The 21246-nt window shown below is 32.4% G+C and overlaps 1 pseudogene; it reads left to right on the plus strand.

Annotated features, from left to right (window-relative positions):
• The first annotated feature begins 16613 nt into the window (after window positions 1-16613).
• Window positions 16614-20886, plus strand: LOC105787312 (actin-related protein 2/3 complex subunit 5A-like; annotated as a pseudogene).
• Window positions 20887-21246: the final 360 nt, after the last annotated feature.

Genomic DNA, 21246 nt, shown 5'->3' on the forward strand with positions numbered 1-21246 from the left:
AATTGAGCTTATCTTGAAGATGTTTGTGCTCTTATTGCTGACAGTGTGGACTAGATGCCAATGCAACTGATAGGGTGCTTCGTCGATCTTCCAAGCCTTCTCTATACACAAATATCGACTGCAATGCACTATCAGTTGCTTCGTCGATCTTCCAAGCCTTCTCTATACACAAATATCGACTGCAATGCACTATCTGCCGCTGTCATTTGTAGACAGATCTCTATTGTTAGATCACTTTTGCAGGTAAGCATCTCAGAACATAGTCGATCATGATCCGTAGCTTCCCTTCATTGGAGTACTAGAATTTTTTTTGAATTTGCACTCTTTGTTGCATGGGATTTAAAGTGCTATATATGTATAAGCTTCTGAATCAAGTTTTTCCTTGCTTACTTATCTGCAGAGTGTTCTTAAATGGTATTTCTAACTTTTTCAAAACTGATGATCAGGCTGGCATCAAGACGGGCTTAAAGGTGAGAGTTGGAGCTTGGTCTTGGGATATTGATACAGGCGAAGAAACTAGGGTCGGTGCTGGACTAGCTGAAGCTTATTCCATCACATGGTGCGCTGTCGAGTATTTTGAAGTCAGTGGTTCCATCTTGCGGTTGCTGCTTCGACACATCTCCCCAAACAACCTTCACTATGGCAGGACCTCATCCACCGTGCCATCTTATCCAACAATGTGTCAGCTGTTGAAGTGCTTCTGAATTGCGGCGCCGACATAGAATTTCCAGTTAAAACAACTTCCAAAACAGCATTACGCCCCATACATTTGTCTGCAAAACTAGGATTTGTTGAAGTTCTTCAATGCTTGATTGTAGCTGGTTGTGATATCGATTCTCGAACAGCTTTTGGAGATTCCTTGCTTATGATTTGTGCTAGATACAAACATGGGGATTGCCTTAAAGTACTGGCCTCAGCTGGGGCTGACTTTGGATTGGTAAACTCCGCTGGCCAAAGTGCAAGCTCCATTGCAGGGTTAACCAGATGGAATCATGGCTTCCAACAAGCAGTTCAAGATGTGATTCTAGCCGGGAAGACACCTCAATCAAGCAACCCCTCTGTATTTTCTCCTTTGATGTTCACTGCCCGTGGAAATGAGATTGAAGCTTTGAAGAAACTCCTTGAAAGGGCAGATGTTGATCTTTACGAACAAGATGACGATGGAAATTCAGCTCTGATGATTGCTGCATCAGGAGGCCATTTGGAAGCCTTTGAGTTGCTTCTTCGTGCTGGTGCTAATATAAAATTGTCTAACAAATACGGTGATACTTCCATAAGCTTATTGGAGTTAAATCAGAAGGGCGATGCATTCGACCAACTAATGCTGGAGTATGCACATGAAGACGGAAATGGTCCCATTTGGTTTTATGCTCTACACCGTGCGGTAAAACGCGGAGACTTGAATTTAGTTCACATATTAACTAGTAGAGGCTACGATGTTAATGCATTTGATGCTGATGGATACACCCCCCTAACGCTAGCAGCAAGAGGAGGCTGTGAGCTTCTAATCTCTTGAGGTGCAAAATGAGACATAAAAAACGCGAGGCACGAAACAACTCTATTGCTTGCGAGGAAAAAATGGTATGGAAACGATACGGAAATTGTCATTCTGAATGAGCTTGCTCGAGCTCTGGTTGTGGATGGAAGCCAAGTGAAGAAGCACAGTAGGGGTGGTAAAGGATCACCTCATAGCAACGTACTGAGGATGATGGAGACCAGAGGCATTCCGCGAGGGGGCAAATCAAGTAGGAGAAATGTGATATGCAAAGCAGCTGAGGTCGGTCCAGGTGAAAAATTCCGATGGAATCGGAGGAGGAAGTTCGATGTGGAAGAATCGGGCATGTTCCATGTGGTGACTACAAAGAACAATGAGGTGCATTTCGTGTGTGATGGTGGGATTCAAATGGCTGAACTGTGGGTGAGAGGGATTCTTCTTGTGACAAGTGAAGCCATTTTTGGCAAACCAAAACAAGTGTAATTTTTGCTGATCAAATGAAATTTTATTCGATGTTACTTTTTCCACAATATATCCAATTTCCACAACTTGGAATTTATATAAATCATTTTATGGAAATTACATTGTTGAACCAAAAAAAGATTATATCAATTATAAATATATAATATTAAATTAATGGTAAAATTAGTAACATGTTTATACAAAAATTCAATTGAAATATTATATAAAGAAATTGCTCTTAATTCATCTTATTTATTTATATATACAATAGTATATTTGATATACTTATAGTGTACTTTTTTTTATTCCATAAGCAGTCTTGAAAAAATGGTCATGTGTCTTTTTTTAAAGATAAATATTTTACTATACTCCTATGTGATATTTGTCAACTCTTGAACTTGTGAAATCTGAAAATTCCACTAATTTTCTCTTATATAAATGCGTAAAAAAAGAAATAAATAAAACAAAAATTAATTATAATCAAATCTTCAAATAAAAATTACATCATTTCAATTTTTCTGTATGCTTCTGCTAATAGATTTGATAAGAGGGTTATAAAAATTCAATTGAAATATTAATATATAAAAAATGCGTTTAGCTGTAAAAATAAATAAAAATTAATTATAATCTTCAAATAAAATCATATAATATATATAATATAATAAGGTACATAGGTTATATATGCGAGAAGTGATTAATTTCTGTAATTATAATTATAATTAAATATATCTTTGAAATGTAAATGGTTGTCTTAATTTCTTAAAACCAAAACTTTACATAATACATGCATATTCATTGGTTGTTGTTTTTTTTAATTATTTTTATATGTTGATTTTATATTAATAAGAACCATTCATGTTTATACATAATCATGCAATTAAGAATTATCAGAAGATATATTCGAAGTCCTTTATTATGGTCTGGTTTACTTTTTAATATTTTATTTTCAACAACAAAATATTTCATACTTTTCTATTAATTTTGATATAACAACATTTAAGATAAATGTTTATTTAAATTCCTAAGTCGTTGATAAAAATAATCACTAAAAATTTTGTTAAACATTTTCAAAGACTTGAAAAAGTACTCAAAAACATGTTCTAAATGTGTTTTAATTTATTTAAATGTTTTTAAGTACTCATTTTGTACAAGTCTGAGAAGTTGTATCAATACTTGGAGGAAGTTATACCGACAGAAGCAAGTCAGAGAGTACCTCAAGCATTCCTCTAGACTTTTACCAAATACAAGGGGACTTTACCGATACAAGTCCACTTTTACTATACAGGTCCACTTCTACCCATACATCTTGTGAGTTGTATTGATACAAGTCTATCTACAATACTTCAAACATTTAGAAACTATCCCAAGGGCTATAAATTGTTAGAAATTTTTACCTTGTTATATATGCACATCAAGATCACTTCAACATACAAGAGATGAACATCCAATCATAGAAATCAAGGCAAAGCCTTCAATTCTTTATTTTCTTTATTTTCTTTATTTTCTCTTGTATATATTCATTGATAGCATATTGTAATATCTTTTCTCACTCTCAAATCTTTGTATTTAGAGCTTCAATTTGTAAATACACACCTATTAGAGGTTCATTGTTAGTTTTCTCATCATCTATTTGTTGTAAAAAGCTTACTTAAGGCTTTTGTGGTATAAAACCTTAAGTAGATTGTAAAAGGTTTCTAGTTGAGCCACAAAAGCTAGATGGTTTTAGTTTAGCCATAAAAACTAGGGGAGAAGTTCTATCTTAACCTCATGAAAAAGATAGAGATTGAAAGGTTATACATTTTCCAGGAAAGGTAATAATTCAAGTATAATGAATTGGAAAAGCCTTTGTTGATGTATACCAAGGTAGTTGAGGTAAGTAATTGGGGTCAAACCACTAAATGGAATTTTCTAAGCTTTTCTTCCCTTTCTTCATCATTTAGAAAAGTTTGCAAAGATTTTTAAAAATACCAATTCACCCCCTTTTAGTATTTTCGGGCCTAATAATGGATATCAGAGTTTAGTCTTCATCAAAGGTTTAACCACCAAGAGCAAAAATTTGAGGTGGAAAATATCGAGTTTAGATGAAATTTAAGTCAAGGTCAACAATTTGCAAGAAGGTGATTCCATCATGTGCCCTCAACTCCTAAATGAAGAAAATCATTCCAATTGGAAAGTGATGATGAAATTATTTGTCCAAGCATTTGATTATGATATTTAGAGGATTAGCTCAAGGGGTCCATTGGAGGTACCCAAGGAGGAAGAAAGATGAGATGGAAATGACAAAACAAAGGCTCAATCCAACTCCAAGGCTATGCACACACTCCTTTGTGCTATTAGTGAAGAAGTCTTCAATAAAGTTTCCTCATGTGGAAGTGCCAAAGACATATGGAGTATACTTGAATACATCTATAGAGACAAGAAGGAAGAAAAAGAGACCAAGAAACCTTATAAGAGAGAAAGTTCAACTAGTGATGAGGAAAGCAAAGTTGAGTAATCAGGTGAAAGCATCCCACAAATCCAAAGGTGATGTGTCTTTTGGCTCTTAAAGAGCACAAGGTGTCTTCTAGTTCATATAATTTAAATTCATATTTATTTGATGAGCTACAAGATGCTTTCAATGAGTTAGCATTAGAATTTGAGACCATGAATTCCAAATACAAGAAATGATTTTAAAATTCAAAGTAGAAAGCGATTTTCTTTTTAAAACAAAAATTGATTTAGAAAGCCAAAATGAAAATTTTAAAATAAAATTTGAGACTTCCCAAAACAAAAGTTAAATTTTTGAAAATAAAAATTTGAGTTGAAAATGAAATTTGACAATTTAAAAAGGAAAAGAAAATCATATTGGAAAACTCTTAGGATGTTCAAACATGGTTTGTGGATTATTTGGTTAATTTCAATCTGATCATGCTTGAAGATGTTAATAGGATGTATGCATATTAGAACATATTACATTTTACACATCCTAGAAGGAGCATACAAAGCTTAATAATTTTGTTGTTAAAAAAATTATTTGTGCAATATATATATATATATTTGAGTAAGTGACTTTTGATAAAATGGTTTGAACATTTTGAGAAATTTCTTTGAGCTTGCTTAGATAAAGAAGTTTGAAAAACTTGTAATAATTTGAGTTCTAATATTTTGAATGCACGTTTATAAGACTTTTTGAGCTTAAGTGGTCAATTTTTTATGTTAGTGATTTATGGACATGGAAATCATTTAGACACACTTTAAGTGGATTACAAAACTTCACTAAAGAGCTTTGAAATGATATTTTAACATGATTGTCCAATTCGAGTCCAATTTCAAGAAAATGTATACATTCAAGATTTAATTTTTACGATTTCCTTATTAATTACGCCATTTGATTACTTGAACAAGTTTGTTTCATTGTTTGGAAGTTGTTGGAAAAGTTCAAGTTAATTAAAATGTGATTTTAAATTTTAACTATTTGAATGCTCGTTTTAAAAGTAAAAATAAATTCTAAAATTATTAAAGTTAAGTTATATATATTTAAAATATAATTTTTATGATAAAAAATATATAATTTTATAATTTTTATTATCTATTAAATTATAAAATTTTATGTTTGAAATAAATAGTTAATTAGATAAACAAAAATTTGAAAAGATAGTTTATTCATTTAATTTAATTAAAATATTTTATATTATGAAAAATATTTTAGTATAATGCATGAATAAATTAATAAAATTATTTATACCCAATCAATAAAATGAATATTTTATACCAGTAATATGAGTAACCCATGCAATTAGGTTTCTCTAATAATTTTAAAAATATTAAATTCGTCTGCCTTTTGGTACGTGTTGTTGGTTTTCTCTATATGAAGTCTATATTTTTGTGGTTTTTTGCGGTTTGGGTCTGTTCTTGTGTTCTTAGTCTGATTATGGAAGAAGATATTGCTGGTCTCACTCTTCAGGATGACGAGGATGATGCGTGGCTAGTTGATTCTGGTGCTTCGGAACCTGTAGCTGGGTTTGATTTCTATTTGGTGGGTTGCTTTTTGACTGCTATTGTTGTCCGTTTTGAGGCAAGGCGAACCACCGTGGCCAATTTGTGGCCCTTAATTGAGGGAATTTCTATTTTTGATTTGGGTGAGAAGCGTTTTCTCTTTTGGTCTTATGTTGAAGTGGATATTGCACGGGTTATTCAGGGTAGCCCTTGGACCTTTAGCAACCACTTACTTGTGTTTCATCGATTGGAAAAATGGGAGGACCCCCTTCAAGTCTCGCTGTATTATGTTGATTTTTGGGTTCAAGTTCATGACCTCCCCATTGGGTTCTACAACGAGCAATTGGCCAGGCAATTTAGAAATTTTTTTGGGACATTTTTGGACTATTATTCCAAGGCTCTTGTTTTTGGTTTACAGAAATGTTTGCGGGCACGGGTTCGTTTGGATGTCTAACTCCCATTGAAGCGAAATAAGCATTTTGTTCTTTCTCATCAACAATATGTTTATGCCCGTTTCTAGTACGAACGATTGACACTTTTTTGTTTCCTTTATGGAAAACTGGGTCATGGTGAGAGTTTTTACCCAATTCGGTTGACCTTTGGGGCGAAAGAGGTTCTAATGAGATGGGATGTGTCCTTGAGGGAAACGCCACATTGACTCAGGCCCAGACCAGTGTTTGGCTTCGTCATGTGCATGTTGTGGGAGTTCAGCTATCTAGGGGCCTGTAACACCCTTAACCCGTATCAGTCGTCGGAATAGGGTTACGAAGCATTACCAGAGTTTACATTTCAAAACTATCAAAAATATAAATCATTTACTTCACAACATCAATCATAGCAAATTCCATCAATAACATACATATTGTCCCTTATACAAGCCCTCAAAGCCCTAAAAACACATTAGAAAAAAATCGGGACTAAATCGAAAACATTTAGAATTTTTTGGGAAAATATGAAAATTTTTAAACTGCAGGGGTCACACGGTTGTGTGGCTAGGCCGTGTAACTGCTTGACTTGCAACCCTTAGTAAGCTACAAGGGACACACGGCTGAGACACACTCCCGTGTCTCTAGCCGCGTGGACGAAAAATAGGTCATTTCCAAGCCATTTTTCTTCCCCAATCATGCACACACCTATAACCAATTTTTCCACATGTAATCAAGCATTCAAAATGCATCAACAAGCTAAATCAATAAGGTATATATATTCACACAACCAATATTTTCAATGGGCACCTCAAATTACAACAATCATACATGTATAACTAAATGTTTAATTTAGCCAAAACTTATCATTTTGTACACATATCAAATCCACACTCATATGTACCAAATTTATCATTTAACAATTAGCACCATTAGCCATATATGTCAACTACATTCCATATACCGATGATAGGTTAGAAATTTCAACTCTTGTCAATGAGGGTGAACAGATTTTGCTTATCGGTTACACCGAAGTCGCCATCAACCACTGTTATAGGGAACAAATTATTGTTGCTAACCTGCTGACAGGTGGTGGGTTGACCCTCCCAATTAGCTATTTGGCCCTTGTGTGGTTATCCGAAGCATCATTCTTGTATCTTTTTGACTTGCTTTGTCCTTAGCCTCTCCGCCGTCTTGCTCGTCTTGGTCTACCTTTGGGCATTTGAATGTTTTGGCTTCTATCAATTTTCTATTTTTGCTGCGGTTTAGGGTTTCTCCTTTTCTTTGCCTTCCAAATGTTTTTGATGGGTCTGTTAGGTTTTTTGTTTTTCTTTGGTTTGTGCTGGGTTTTTTGGCAGCGTGTTCTATTGCTTGGATTGTTTGTTTCTAATTTTACCCTTTAATAAATGGAAGCCAATTAAAAAAAAAAGGTTTCTCTAATAAAATTTTATTAATATAGCATTCATGAACAAAAATTTAATATGGTTATAAATTAATATTCATAACATATTCACTAAAATTTTAGTATATTATATTTATAATATGTTTACAATATTTATTGTTATACCAAATAGATGTATATTATTAAAATACATGGAGATATAATATTATCACAAAATAACATATTAGTATATTAAACACATTATAGTATATTAATAATTTAATTTGGTATATATCTAAAATATTAATTATAATAGATGCACAGGTTAAATATTATGGATAATTATTAATATTTGGGTATATATCGATATTATTAGTTTGATATAATATTAGGGGTAGGAGATGAAGGTAACACGATTCAAACCCGTGTCAAATGAGTATTTGATAAGAGTTTTAAGGGTAAACTACTAAAATAGTCACTTTTGTTTTTCTCAGATTATATTTTAGTCACTTATATTTGAAATGTTACGTTTTAGTCACTTACGTTATCGTGTTGTAACATTTTAGTCATTGAGCGTTAATTGTTTTTAACAGTGTAACAGTAAGCTGATGCGGCACGTTAAATTATCATTTCAAAAGAAAATTTTAGGTTAAATTATACAATTGGTCCCTATATTTTTTTTTCATTTTGAGAAATTTAATTTTTTTTTCTTTTATGTTAAAAGAGATGGAGAATGGAGAAAAATAAAGAGAGAAGCAGAAGAAAATGGAAAATAAAGAAAGAAAAAGAAAAAGTTAAAAGAACAATATCAAATAAAAATAATTTTAAAAAAATGGACAGCAAAACCCCTTACAATGAATAAAATACAAGGGTTGAAATAGGTAAGAAAAGCCTATTCCACAAAAGAAGGGATGAGAGGTTGTTATGAAGTAGAAACAAGGATACGATAATTGTTGAGAAGAAAGTAGATAGATGGGTAGTTAGACTCAGTTAATATAGTTAGTTTTTTATTAGTTAGTTAGCAGGTAATCTAAAAACGATTAGTGATTCTATAATTATAATTAACAGTCTTCCACTAAATGTACTGGTTTTTTCCTTCATCAGTAGATTCTTGATCAGTTTTTCAACATGGTATTAGAGCTCCGGTGATCGTCGTCTTTTCGATCGTTCACGTTTACTCGATACTGCTAGTTGGTCTTTCCAGTCATTCTAGTTTGCTCAGTATTGCTGGTTGGTCTCTTTTTTTTGTTTTGGGTTCTATAGGTTGATAACCAAGCCCATTTTCTGTTGGTTTCTACTGGCCCAAATACGTTTGTTGGGCAAAGTCCAGTTGTTAATCTAGGGCTCTTTTCATTCGTGGTGTTTTCTTCCTGATTGTGTTGTTCTTGCTTGTCGACGTTCTTCTTTGTTTTCAATATCGGTGTTTTGTTTGAATCATGGTGAACCCTTCTGGATCGGTTATTGATTTCAATCATCCCCTTTACATGCATTTGTCTAATACTTTAGGTGCCTTGCTGGTGTCTCACCAGTTGCTTGGAGTTAAGAATGATAATGTTTGGAGCCAGACCATGAAAATTGCATTGTTAGCCAAAAATAAATTGGGGTTTGTGGATGGTACTTGTTCTAAGGATTCATTACCAGATGAGATGGGCTATCAATGGGAGTGGTGTAATGCCATTGTCTTGTCTTGGATTTTGAATATAGTTAGTAGAAAGCTCTCAGCAGGGATTTTTTTTGCATCTAGCACAACAACGGTGTGGAACGATCTTTGTGAACAGTTCCATAAAGTTGATGGTTCTAGGATTTATTTTTTGCATCGTGAAATCACTTCGCATCTTCAAGGTACTACTTCCATCTTTATGTATTTTACTAAGTTGCGACTGTTTTGGGATGAGTATGATGCTCTTGTGCCCTTTTTCTTCATATGGATATGTTTAGTCAAGGCAGAATGTTGAGCATGATTTGCAGCAGCGTCTATTCCAATTTTTAATCGGATTGAATGAAACATATAATGCGGTGCATAGTCAAATCTTGTTGATGAACCTATTACCATCTGTCAATCAAGCTTACTCTATGCTCGTGCAAGAGGAATCACAGAGGCAACATAGTTCTAGTGTTGTTGGGTCTGATCCAGTCTCTTTTCACTCAGCTTATATGGTACAAAAGAGGCGTTTTACTGGATCTTGTGATCATTGCAAGATTAAAGGGCATAAAAAGGAAAATAGCTATAGGATAATTGGTTACTTTACTGATTTTATGTTCACTAAGAAGAAGGCAAACAATGTTTCTGGATCTATGGTGAATAATGTTTTTGTTAATGATTCTGCAAGTGGCAATGAAATGACTAGTGATGTTGGTGGTGTGCCTAGTCCACAAGCACCTATGTTTACTCAAGCACAGTATCAACAAATCTTGAGTTTGTTGAACAATGAGCCCACAGTTCAAGTTGTTGCAAGCCTAGCAGGTATGGTTGATGTAGGTCAAAATTGAATTATAGATACTGGAGCTGCTGACCACATGCTCTCTGATTTCCAATTCTTAGAATTTCCTGTTGCATGTGTATCACATTCTCCTTGTGTCCGACTCCCAAATGGCTCTTCTGTTTCAATTACTCACGTTGGCACCTACACTATTCAACCTGATCTTCAGCTTACTAAAGTTCTCTATGTTCCAAATTTTTGTTATAACCTTCTTTCCATTTCTAAGATTACAAATAATCTCAATTGTGTTTTTTTCGTTTTATCCTCATTTTTGCCTTATATAGGATCTCTCAAGTGTAAAGATGAGGAGGATTGGTAGGGAGCGAGGCGGTCTTTACATCTTAGAACCTTCTCGACAGACTAGTGTGGCTGTAACTCTGTCTGTTACATCTATTACATCCGTTGAACCATCCTTTCTTTGGCATACTAGACTTGGCCATGCTTCTGTTTCAAGATTGAATAAGGTGCTTAATCTTCCTTACATAGTTTCGAATAATGATAGCATTCAACAGTGTCATGTGTGTCCTCTTGCTAAACAAACTAGACTCTCATTTCCCATAAGTACATCTCGTGTCGATACTATTTTTTCTCTTATTCATATAGATTTGTGGGGGCCCTATCGAGTTTTTAGTCATAGTAGCCATAGGTATTTTTTAACCATTGTTGATGATTACTCAAGAATGACATGGTTGTATTTGTTGCAATATAAAAATGATGCTCCTGTATATCTCAAATAGTTTTTTTCCTTGATTAAGAATCAATTTCCCACTAACATCAAATATGTTCGTAATGATAATGGGTATGAATTTTTTAAGACTGAGTGCAACAAATTTTTTAATATGTTAGGCATTGTACATCAAAGCTCGTGTGTTCACACTCCTTAGTAAAATGGTGTTGTTGAGCGTAAACATAGACATTTGCTTGAAGTTGCTAGGTCTTTCAAATTTAAGTCCCACATGCCTAGTAAATTTTGGGGTGAGTGTGTATTAACTGCCTATTTGTTGATAAATTGACTACCTACTCCTCTCTTGTATTGGAAGTTTCCTTTTGAAATTTTATATAGTAAACCTCCTGATCTTTCTCATCTAAAAGTGTTTGGATGTCTTTGTTATGCTACCACACCTAATTATCATGATAAATTTTCTCCTAAGGCTATTCCTTCTGTGTTTATGGGATACTCTAATGTTTAGAAAGGTTACTTGTTATTCAATCTTGAAAAAAAAATTTCCTTGTTAATCGAGATGCAATATTTCATGAGACTGTGTTTCCTTTTGTATTTCCTACAAAACATTTTTTATTTTTCCCTACAGTTGATAGCTCTGCTTTTCTTGATCTGGAGTCTTTGCCTTCCATTCCTATACTTCCCCCATCACCTATTTTGCCAACGAATCTTCCTTCCCAAACTTTACCAACTGGTACTACTTTACCAATTTAGCCTTGCATCCTTCCTGAACTGATTCCTTTCCCTTCAACCCCCTTAGGACTCACCATACGGTCTATCAAGCCACCTGCATGGATGAGAGATTACGTTTATTCCAACCAATCTTCCACTTCCCTTGCTACAGGTTCATACCCTATTTCTCATGTTTATTCATCATTACATTTACCTATTCACACTCAGTTGTTTGCAGGCCATATTTCTTCCTTATCTGAACCCTAAACATATGCTGAGGCCATCTCGAATCCAAGATAGGTCGATGCTATGCAACAAGAAATTCGAGCTTTGGAAAACAATGATACGTGGGAGGTCATTTCTTTACTTGCTGGTGTTGTTCCTATTGGGTGCAAATGGGCCTATAATATCAAGTATAACTTTGATGGCTCTATTGAAAGGTTTAAAGCTTAAGTGGTGAGGAAAGGATACAATCAGTAGGCTGGTATTAATTTTCATGAGACATTTTCCTTAGTGATTAAGCATGTAATTGTTTGGACTTTTGTTAGTGTGGCTGCTATGCATGACTGGCCCATTTTCCAAATGAATGTATACAATGCCTTCTTGCAAGGATATTTGTGTGAAGAGGTTTATATGGACATTCCAGAAGGTTTTCGCACACAGATGGAGCACAAGGTGTGTCGTTTGCTCAAATCATTGTACGGTTGAAACAAGCTTCTTGAAAATGGAATTTAAAGCTTACTGAGGCATTATTTCAAGAAGGTTCCTTGTTTTCAAAAATACAAGAGGTAACATAGTTATACTACTTGTCTATGTTGATGATCTACTAATCACAGGAAGTGACATTGGTATGATAAATGAGTTTAAAAAGGTTCTATACCAGAATTTTAAAACTTGGGTGCATTGAAATATTTTCTTGGTATAGAGGTTGTGAGATCAAGTGAAGGTATTGTGTTGAATCAAAGGAAGTATGCGTTGGAGTTGATAGCTGATGTGGGGTTAGGAGGAGCAAAACCAACAAGTATGCCTCTTGAACAAAATCAGAAACTCACTTCGATTGAGTATGATGAATCTGTACAACTAAGTGCTGATGGTGATGAATTGATATTTGATGTTGTAGTATCGTTTGCAGACATATCATTTGCAATCCAACACTTAAGCCAGTTCATGCACAAACCAAAAAACTCTCATCTGGAGGCTACTTTTCGGGTGGTTCGATATATCAAAAAAAATCTTGGTCAAGGTATCCTATTGGCTGCATCCAGTAAACTATAGTTTGTTGCATTTTGTGATTCAGATTGGGCTTCATGTCCCATGTCCAGAATATTTGTCACCGGATTTTGTGTTAAGCTTGGAGATTCCCTCATTTCATGGAAAAAAAAAACAAACTACTGTTTCTCAATCGTTAGCAGAGGCTGAATACTGAAGTATGACAGCAGTAGTAGCAGAGGTTATTTGGTTGGATGGCTTGTTGAAAGAGGTCTGTCTTGGTCAGTTTGACAAGTCTTTACTTTTTTCAGATACCCAGGCAATACTATAGATTGCAACAAACCCTGTTTTTCATGAACGCACCAAACATATAGAAATTGATTGTCATTTTGTACGAGATAAAATTGGAGAAGGTTTGATTCAAATGCAGCACATTGGGACAATTGAATAGCTTGTAGATTTGATGACTAAAGCACTTGGAATCAAGCAACATGAATCTTTGGCGTCCAAGTTGGGGGTTAAAGATTTGTATCAACCCTCAACTTGAGGGGGAGTGTTGAGAAGAAAGTAGATAGTTAGCTGGGTAGTTAGACTCAGTTAGTATAGTTAGTTTGTTATTAGTTAGTTAGCAGGTAATCTATAAAAGATTAGTGAGTCTGTAATAATTAACGGTCTTCAACTGAATGTACTGGTTTTTTTCTTCATAAATAGATGCTTGATCAGTTTTTCAACAATAATGTTGAAAGAAGAAGCGGAGCATATACGGTTGTCAATCTCTTGTTTTCATTGCCATGCTTAAAGGAAATAAAACAAGTAGAAAAGCATGCATTGTTGTAACAATATCATCAATGTTCTTTTGGTTTGGATAAGCTGGACTTTATAACTTTGTAATTGAGATCATAAGAACGACTCCAATAATTGTATTAGACAACAAGTGTGATTCAGACAATCCCAATCCATTACACACACTCCAAAATTAGCATGTAAAACGACTATCCCTAAATGATTCATGGTGAAACCAGTAGAGGTTAGTTCGCAAACGGACAAGCTTGCAAGAAAGATTCATTTTCTTTCAATGGAATCCAGCTAAAAACAATAACAACCCATATTGATAAATACCATTAATTCTAGGTATCGCCATCTTCAACATGGGTAGAATTCCTGGAGGAATCATGATCATCACCCTCACTCCAAATACAAGATGCAAGGAGAAGTTGGACTCCACTGTAAACAATGGTTGAAAGCATCTACCCTTCTCTCAAATTACTCCAGTGCTTCTTGAGCACCAAAGTCAACAATTTTACTATACCCGTCAGTAGTACGTGGCAATTCTCTGGCTGGTGAAGAACAATATTCCAAACAAAGCTCACATGGTAAGCCCCAAGCTTAGCATCAAAATTGAAAAAACAAAAATGGATAATCCCCAAATTTAATTATTAATCAATCATAACTCTTAACTAAAAGTCTGCAACGCAAACCAACATATATAGCATATCATAATATCACACAAGTTTGTTAATATAATTATTATTTTCATAACAAATTTAACTTTAATAATATTTTGATTATTTTATTTAAAATATTCTATCTTAATATTTTATTAATAATTCACTTTATAAATATTTATAAATAAATGTTTCATAATATAAAATACGAATATTTTAATAATATAAATATGAGTATTTATCCCATCCGTTCTGATGTGTCATTATCTACCTCGTATATGTTATATGTTAATTAAATTTTAATTAGGTATTGATTATTATCAAAACTATATAAGATATTTGTTATTATAAAATATTATTTTATTATAAAACAAATTTTAGTTGTCAAAAAATGTTTATATAAGATTTTGTAATAAATATAATATGTTATGTTTATTTTCCTAAAAGGACTTCCAAAATAATAAAATTTTTTTTACAAAACCATTCAAATACTAAAAATATCAACTTTTCTATATATATATATATATATATATATATATTAAGGAATAACTTATATTAGGATCATCCTAATAAAATTTTGTCACATCATCAAATTTGAAAGAAATGAAATTATTACTATACACCCATCCATATTCAATCTACTCTCCAACTCTAATTTTTTTATTAAAAAACATAAGTAATTAAAAAATCAAATAACATAGAAACTTATAAAATTTACATAATTCTTATTACTAAATATTCAATGCAATATAATTTTACTTTTACAAAATTTAGTTTCTAAACAATGTATTTTTTTTCTTTTTTCCATTTTAAATTATTTTTTATTTCATATTATACATTTTTTAAAATGTAACTCGAGCAATGATTGATCTCCACAAAAAATGCTTTGCCAGTACCACCACCACCACCACCATATATGAAAAAGAACACACCAAACTCATTATTCATAAAATTAACAACTGCATCATAAACAGATTTTGGTCAAAGGTTTAAGTCATTATACATTGTGCTCACGAGGTAAAGCAATTCTATCATAAATAATTTCTTCCATAACTAAGAAATTATGTTTATCTTGAAGACGTATCATATTTAGAAAAGGAACATATTATTAAATTTCTTCCATGATCTACCATTTCTATTCATTGTCTTTTCAATATCAATCAAAGTGATATCATATTTGAAAAAAACATATTTTAAATTTTCTCAATGAATTATTATTTTTATTCGTTGTGTTTTCAATATCAATCAAAGCGATCATTCCCAAAGTCAAAAGTCTATAAGCAATCCTTTAATGATGTAAAATATCTTCAAATAATAATTCCTAATTCTTAGACCATAATTTAGAAAAATTACCAACTTTGTAAAACAAAATAATAATTACAAAAAAACTTATGTAATTGATAATCTATAGCTCGAAAAAATGTTTCACGTGATGTCTCATGCCACTCATGAAATAATTTATAAAATAAAATGATAATTACAAAAAGGCATGAGACAATACGTGAAGCATTTTTCGAGTTATCGATATCAATTACATGACTTTTTTGTAATTATCTTTGTTTTATGAAGTTGGTAATTTTCTAAATTATGGTCCAAGAATTAGGAATTATTATTTGATGATATTGAAAAGACAATGAATAGAAATGGTAGATCATTGAGGAAATTAAAAATATATTCTTTTTCCAAATATGATATCACTTTGATTGATATTGAAAAAACAATAAATAAAAATGGTAGATCATTGAGGAAATTTAAAACTATGTCCTTTTTTCAAATATGATACATCTTCAAGATAAACCGGAAAAAAAAACACCCACCTAACACATAACAAGACATGAGTAGTGTTTTGTAAAATTTATTAATGCCTAAAAACCTTATGTCATGTTTGGTTGACTGTAATAGTCATTCCATTACTGGTCAATTTGGTGATAAACAGTGATTCCTTCGTTTGGTTCACTGAATCATTCATTCCACTGAATCGTCATTCATCTCTTATTACAAGTTCTCCCTTAATAAACATTCATCACCATACCCAAAGAATAGCTTGAGGAATAAAGAAAAAAAAAACCCTAACCTATCATTATTGCCCTTTATCACTTTCAGCCTTACCAACAATTCAAGCCACCACACCCCAAAGTAATCGATAGACTTGATCCTAGTAAGGTTAGTATTCCCCTCAATCTCACTTCCGTTATTACAATTTCATCTCTTTGCTTCTCTCCTTAGAAATCTAAACTTGTTTATATATCGGGTTCATCCCTCTAACTCTAAAGAAGAATCCTGTATGAAACAAGAAAATTTTTTGTTTGCCAGGTGATTGATCAGAGAGAGTGAGTGAATTAGTGATAATGGCAGAAGCAGAGAAATTTGTGGAATCTGATAACGTCGAGGATGTACTAGCAAAAATAGAAAACAAATCTTTGAAGATCGAGTGCTTAATTAAACAATTGAAATTTCTAATACGAATTAAAGTTTTCCATTTAAAAGTTTTAAAAGGAAAAAAAAACCCTATTTCTATAGGATTGGTTTGTTTCTATCTCAGGTATAAACCCATTGAAGCTATTAAAACTATGCTCAAGTGTTATCCTCCCCAAGACGAACGATGCAAGGTTTGGTACCCTAAAAAGAAAAAGTTTTTTTTTTTCCATTTTTTTTCATTTTAATTTGGATATTGGCATTTGTAGTCTATGAATTGGATACGTGTGCATGAAGCATTAATGGTTATAAAAGATGTTGACGGAATGATCCGTTCTTTAGATCCCCAATACTATGATATTCTTATGAAGTGAGTCTTTTCTTTTCTTTTGGAATTTCACTTGTATATTTCATTCAATGATAGGGTCTCTTTCAAAGTTTTTAAATGAGATTGAGAGTATTTGACCAAAACGAAATCTATTCTAATCTGCTTAATCCCTCATGGAATCTACTTTTATGCTTTTCTTTTTTAGTAATTGTTAGTGCATTGTAACACCTCTAACCCGTCTCCGTCGTCGGATTCGGTTTACGGAGCATTACCGTACACATCAGAACAATTAATTTCAAAACAAATCAATAATGCCATTTAATCTTAATTACCAAAAATTCATTATAAACCTAGCAAACATACACATTTGAGCCTTAAATCAAGCCTTTTAGGCCCTAAAAATAGTTCGGGAACAATCTAGGACTAATTTTAAAAAAATAAAAAAAATTCAAAAAAAGTTGAAAATTTTGAAAACACAGGTCACACAGCATTGTGACATAACTCAGGCCATGTGGGTATTCGAAGTTTGGTCACATAGCCGTGTAACTCATTGTGGCTGTGTGATTCATCCTGTATCTAGAATTTAATAAACACACGGCTGTGTGGGGCACACAGTCGTGTAACAGCCCATGTCTCAGGCTGTGCTCACCAAAATTAACCCTTAAAACAAACCATTTCAATACCCATCCTTGTCCAACAAGATACATCATTTACACATGTATTCATTTGTCCAAAACACTTTCAATTCATGCTAAATCAATCAACCTATGGATTCTAACCAATATGCTATTCAAAGGCACCACAATTCACACCAATTCATCTAATTCTAAAACATACCTTACCTTAAACATACATCATCACAACCATGCATTATTAGTCATTTCAATCGTATATAAGCATGTCTCAAGCCATATATTTACAATACACCTAAAAGTAATCAAGAATACATCTTGCCAAAACCTTATAAACCTAAACAAAAACATTTACACAAAAGGCATAAGCAAACTAGGTTGACCAAATAGCATATATGTAACACTTATTCATTAAGCCTTATACATGCCAAAACACACATCACACATTCACCATTTAGTTACTTCATTCTCAAACTATATCACTTAGTCACATTTCTTCACAAGACACACATAAGAGACCAAACTCACCTATTAACACAAACATATACCAACTAATTTCAAAACATATATATACGCAAGTATGCTAAGCATAAGCTCAAAACATTACAAATTAACATACAACCCTATACATGCCATTCATAACCATTAGCCCAAATTATTCAAAAGCCACCAAAATAGTCAATGGATAGTGTGATTGTGCTCCGACGAATATTTCAACCGATCTGGCTTTCTAATGATCTACAAAACAAAGAAAACAACCATATAAGCAACTAGTGCTTAGTAAGCTCGTATAAAGGAAACTTAAACTTACCGAACATATTAAATTAAACAACCAAACATTATTAAATTAAACAACCAAACATACTTTCACCATGTCATATGCCAAACTTCCTTTCCTATACACATCACCTCATAAGGTTAGTAAATATAACATTACATGTAAGTTCCAAGTATATCATGGCATATAAATAATAAGCATTTAGACTTTATATATCATCCATCACACACACACATATATATATATATATATATATATATATATATATATATCCATTACACATTCTTCTCAATTGAATCAACATAGTTAGTAGATAATAAGTAAACATAACATTTATAAAACCTAGCCTATATTAAGAAATGAATTCCATGCATATTTCATCAATCACTTGATAAAATCTCATCCTTTTATTTCATATATGCCTGTCTTTCTTTCCATTTCATATGAACATTAGTAACATTAAATTTAATAGATGTCTTTCCATTAATCTTTACTTACCCGTTGAACCATATAGAATTACATTTGAAACTTGAAATGATATTTTCAATACAAATTACCTGACACAATACACTGGTACAAAGCCTGCTAGGCTCAAGGCCTGATACAATACACTGATACGAAGCCTACTAGGCTCACAGCCTGATACAATACACCGGCATGAAGCCTGCTAGGCTCAAGGCCTGATATAATACACCGACACAAAGCCTGCTAGGCTCAAGTCCTGATACAATAGACCAGCACGAAGCCTACTAGGCTCAAGGCCTGACACAATATCTCCGGTATAACTCAATTGCATTATTAATTTCTATCAACCAACATTATATAATTACAAACACCTTAACTAATAGAGTAAAAAAATATCAAGGAATTTAATATAAATATATATATAATACTAATTTACTTGTACCAAAACGATGTCCTAACATGATCTAACGCCTAATCCGCTACTTTGATTTTTCCACTATTTATGTCCGTTCGAGTCATTTCTTGATCTAAATAATTATATTTATTCAATTAATCCCATTCCAGCATTTAAAATGATTAATTTAAATTATAACCCTTAATAATAAAAGTTTACAAAATTACCTCAAAGTTTACCTTTTGCAATTTAGTTCCTAAACCCGAAACTTATAATTTAATCACTTTTAATTAAAATCCATGCTAGCTGATTATTACCTAACCTTATAATAGCCCATATTTATCATCAATTTACACTATTTTCCTTAAATTTTATCATTTTCATAAATAAGTCCCTAAACCTTAAAATCATCAATAATTTCCTAACAAAATATATTTATTTAACGCTTAACAATCTATCATAAAACTTCAAAAATATATCAAATTCATCTATGGCATAATCTATAACATTTAAAAATTTTACAAATTGACCCCCGGATTAGCTAGATTAAACTAATACGAACTCAAAAACATAAAATTTACGAAAAATAGGTGAAAATTAAATTTACATGCAAATAACCATGCTTGGCCGAAGCTTATGAAGCCAACAATGGAGTTTTCCATTTTCCTATTCGGTGATGAAGATAGAAAATGAAGAAGACACATGCTTTATTTTCTTTTGTTTTAGATTTATTTATTAAATTATTATATTAACCTTAAAGTAAGCAACTAAAATTCCATATTTAAAACCCATGAACCGTCCACTATGGTCTAAAAAGGTATAATTACCACATAAATCCTTTAATTCATGCTTTTATATCCATTTAATACAAATAAAGTTATAACAATTAAGTTGTACATCTTTTACAATTTAGTCCTTTTCAATTAATTAACTATCTAAACATTAAAATTTCTTAACCAAATTTTAATATGACCCTAATAACATCTGTAAATATTTAATAAAATATTTTCGAGCTCGATTTATAGTAAGGAGGTCCCAAAACCTTATTTTCTAAAACCACTTTACTTTAAGGACTTCCTACTTGAACCTAATTATTCATTCAAATGAAATAAATTATGAAATCAAAATTTATTATAATACTATATTGGACTCATAAATATTAAATAGTAATATTTACGGACTAACTCGTGAGATTTATGGCCTCGAAACCACTGTTTTCGACACCACAAAAAAACAAGTTGTTACATGCACAACTGTTGTTGCAACGAATGTTACATTATTATTGACTAATGAATAACTTCAAGTATCTGCACTTAATGAATTTGCATTTTGTGACTAAATCTTTTAGTAGGTTTGTTGTTCTCATTGTTGAACATTTTGCCTAGTGATGTTATAGCTCTTGGATAGACAACTGCTTTCATTACAGGTACACATGTTTTGTAGTTCATATATGATTGTTATGAATATTTCCAAGTATGTATATAGAGGATTGTCGACAGGAGATCACACCACATGTGATCAGTGCCTTAAGATCCATGAAAAGCTGATAGAGAAAGTCGGTTTCGGATGCATACTTCGTCCCTTTGCAGACATTGTGAATACAGTTTAACTCTAATCACCCTTTCTTCCCTTTGAAAAGATAATTATTATAGAAATGTTCCACATGTATGTGAACCACAAATTTTGTCTATCACTGAATGATTAGAGGTAGAGACTATGATTTATCATAAATTAATAATACAAATATATCAAATCATATTGCTAGTAAATCAATGGTTTTCACTATTTACTACATTTTTCCCTTTAGTATATAAATCTTGTTACTTATTGATTGCAGTGAAATTTTAAGAAGAATGAGATTGATTTATGAAGCCAATAAAGAAAAGAGAGTGGAAATGATCTAGTCCATAAATTAAGGGTCCAATTATAAGCATAGGTTAATTATTATAGGAAATTCTTTTACATTTAA

Source organism: Gossypium raimondii, chromosome 1 (assembly GCF_025698545.1).
Source record: "Gossypium raimondii isolate GPD5lz chromosome 1, ASM2569854v1, whole genome shotgun sequence".
NCBI lineage: Eukaryota > Viridiplantae > Streptophyta > Magnoliopsida > Malvales > Malvaceae > Gossypium > Gossypium raimondii.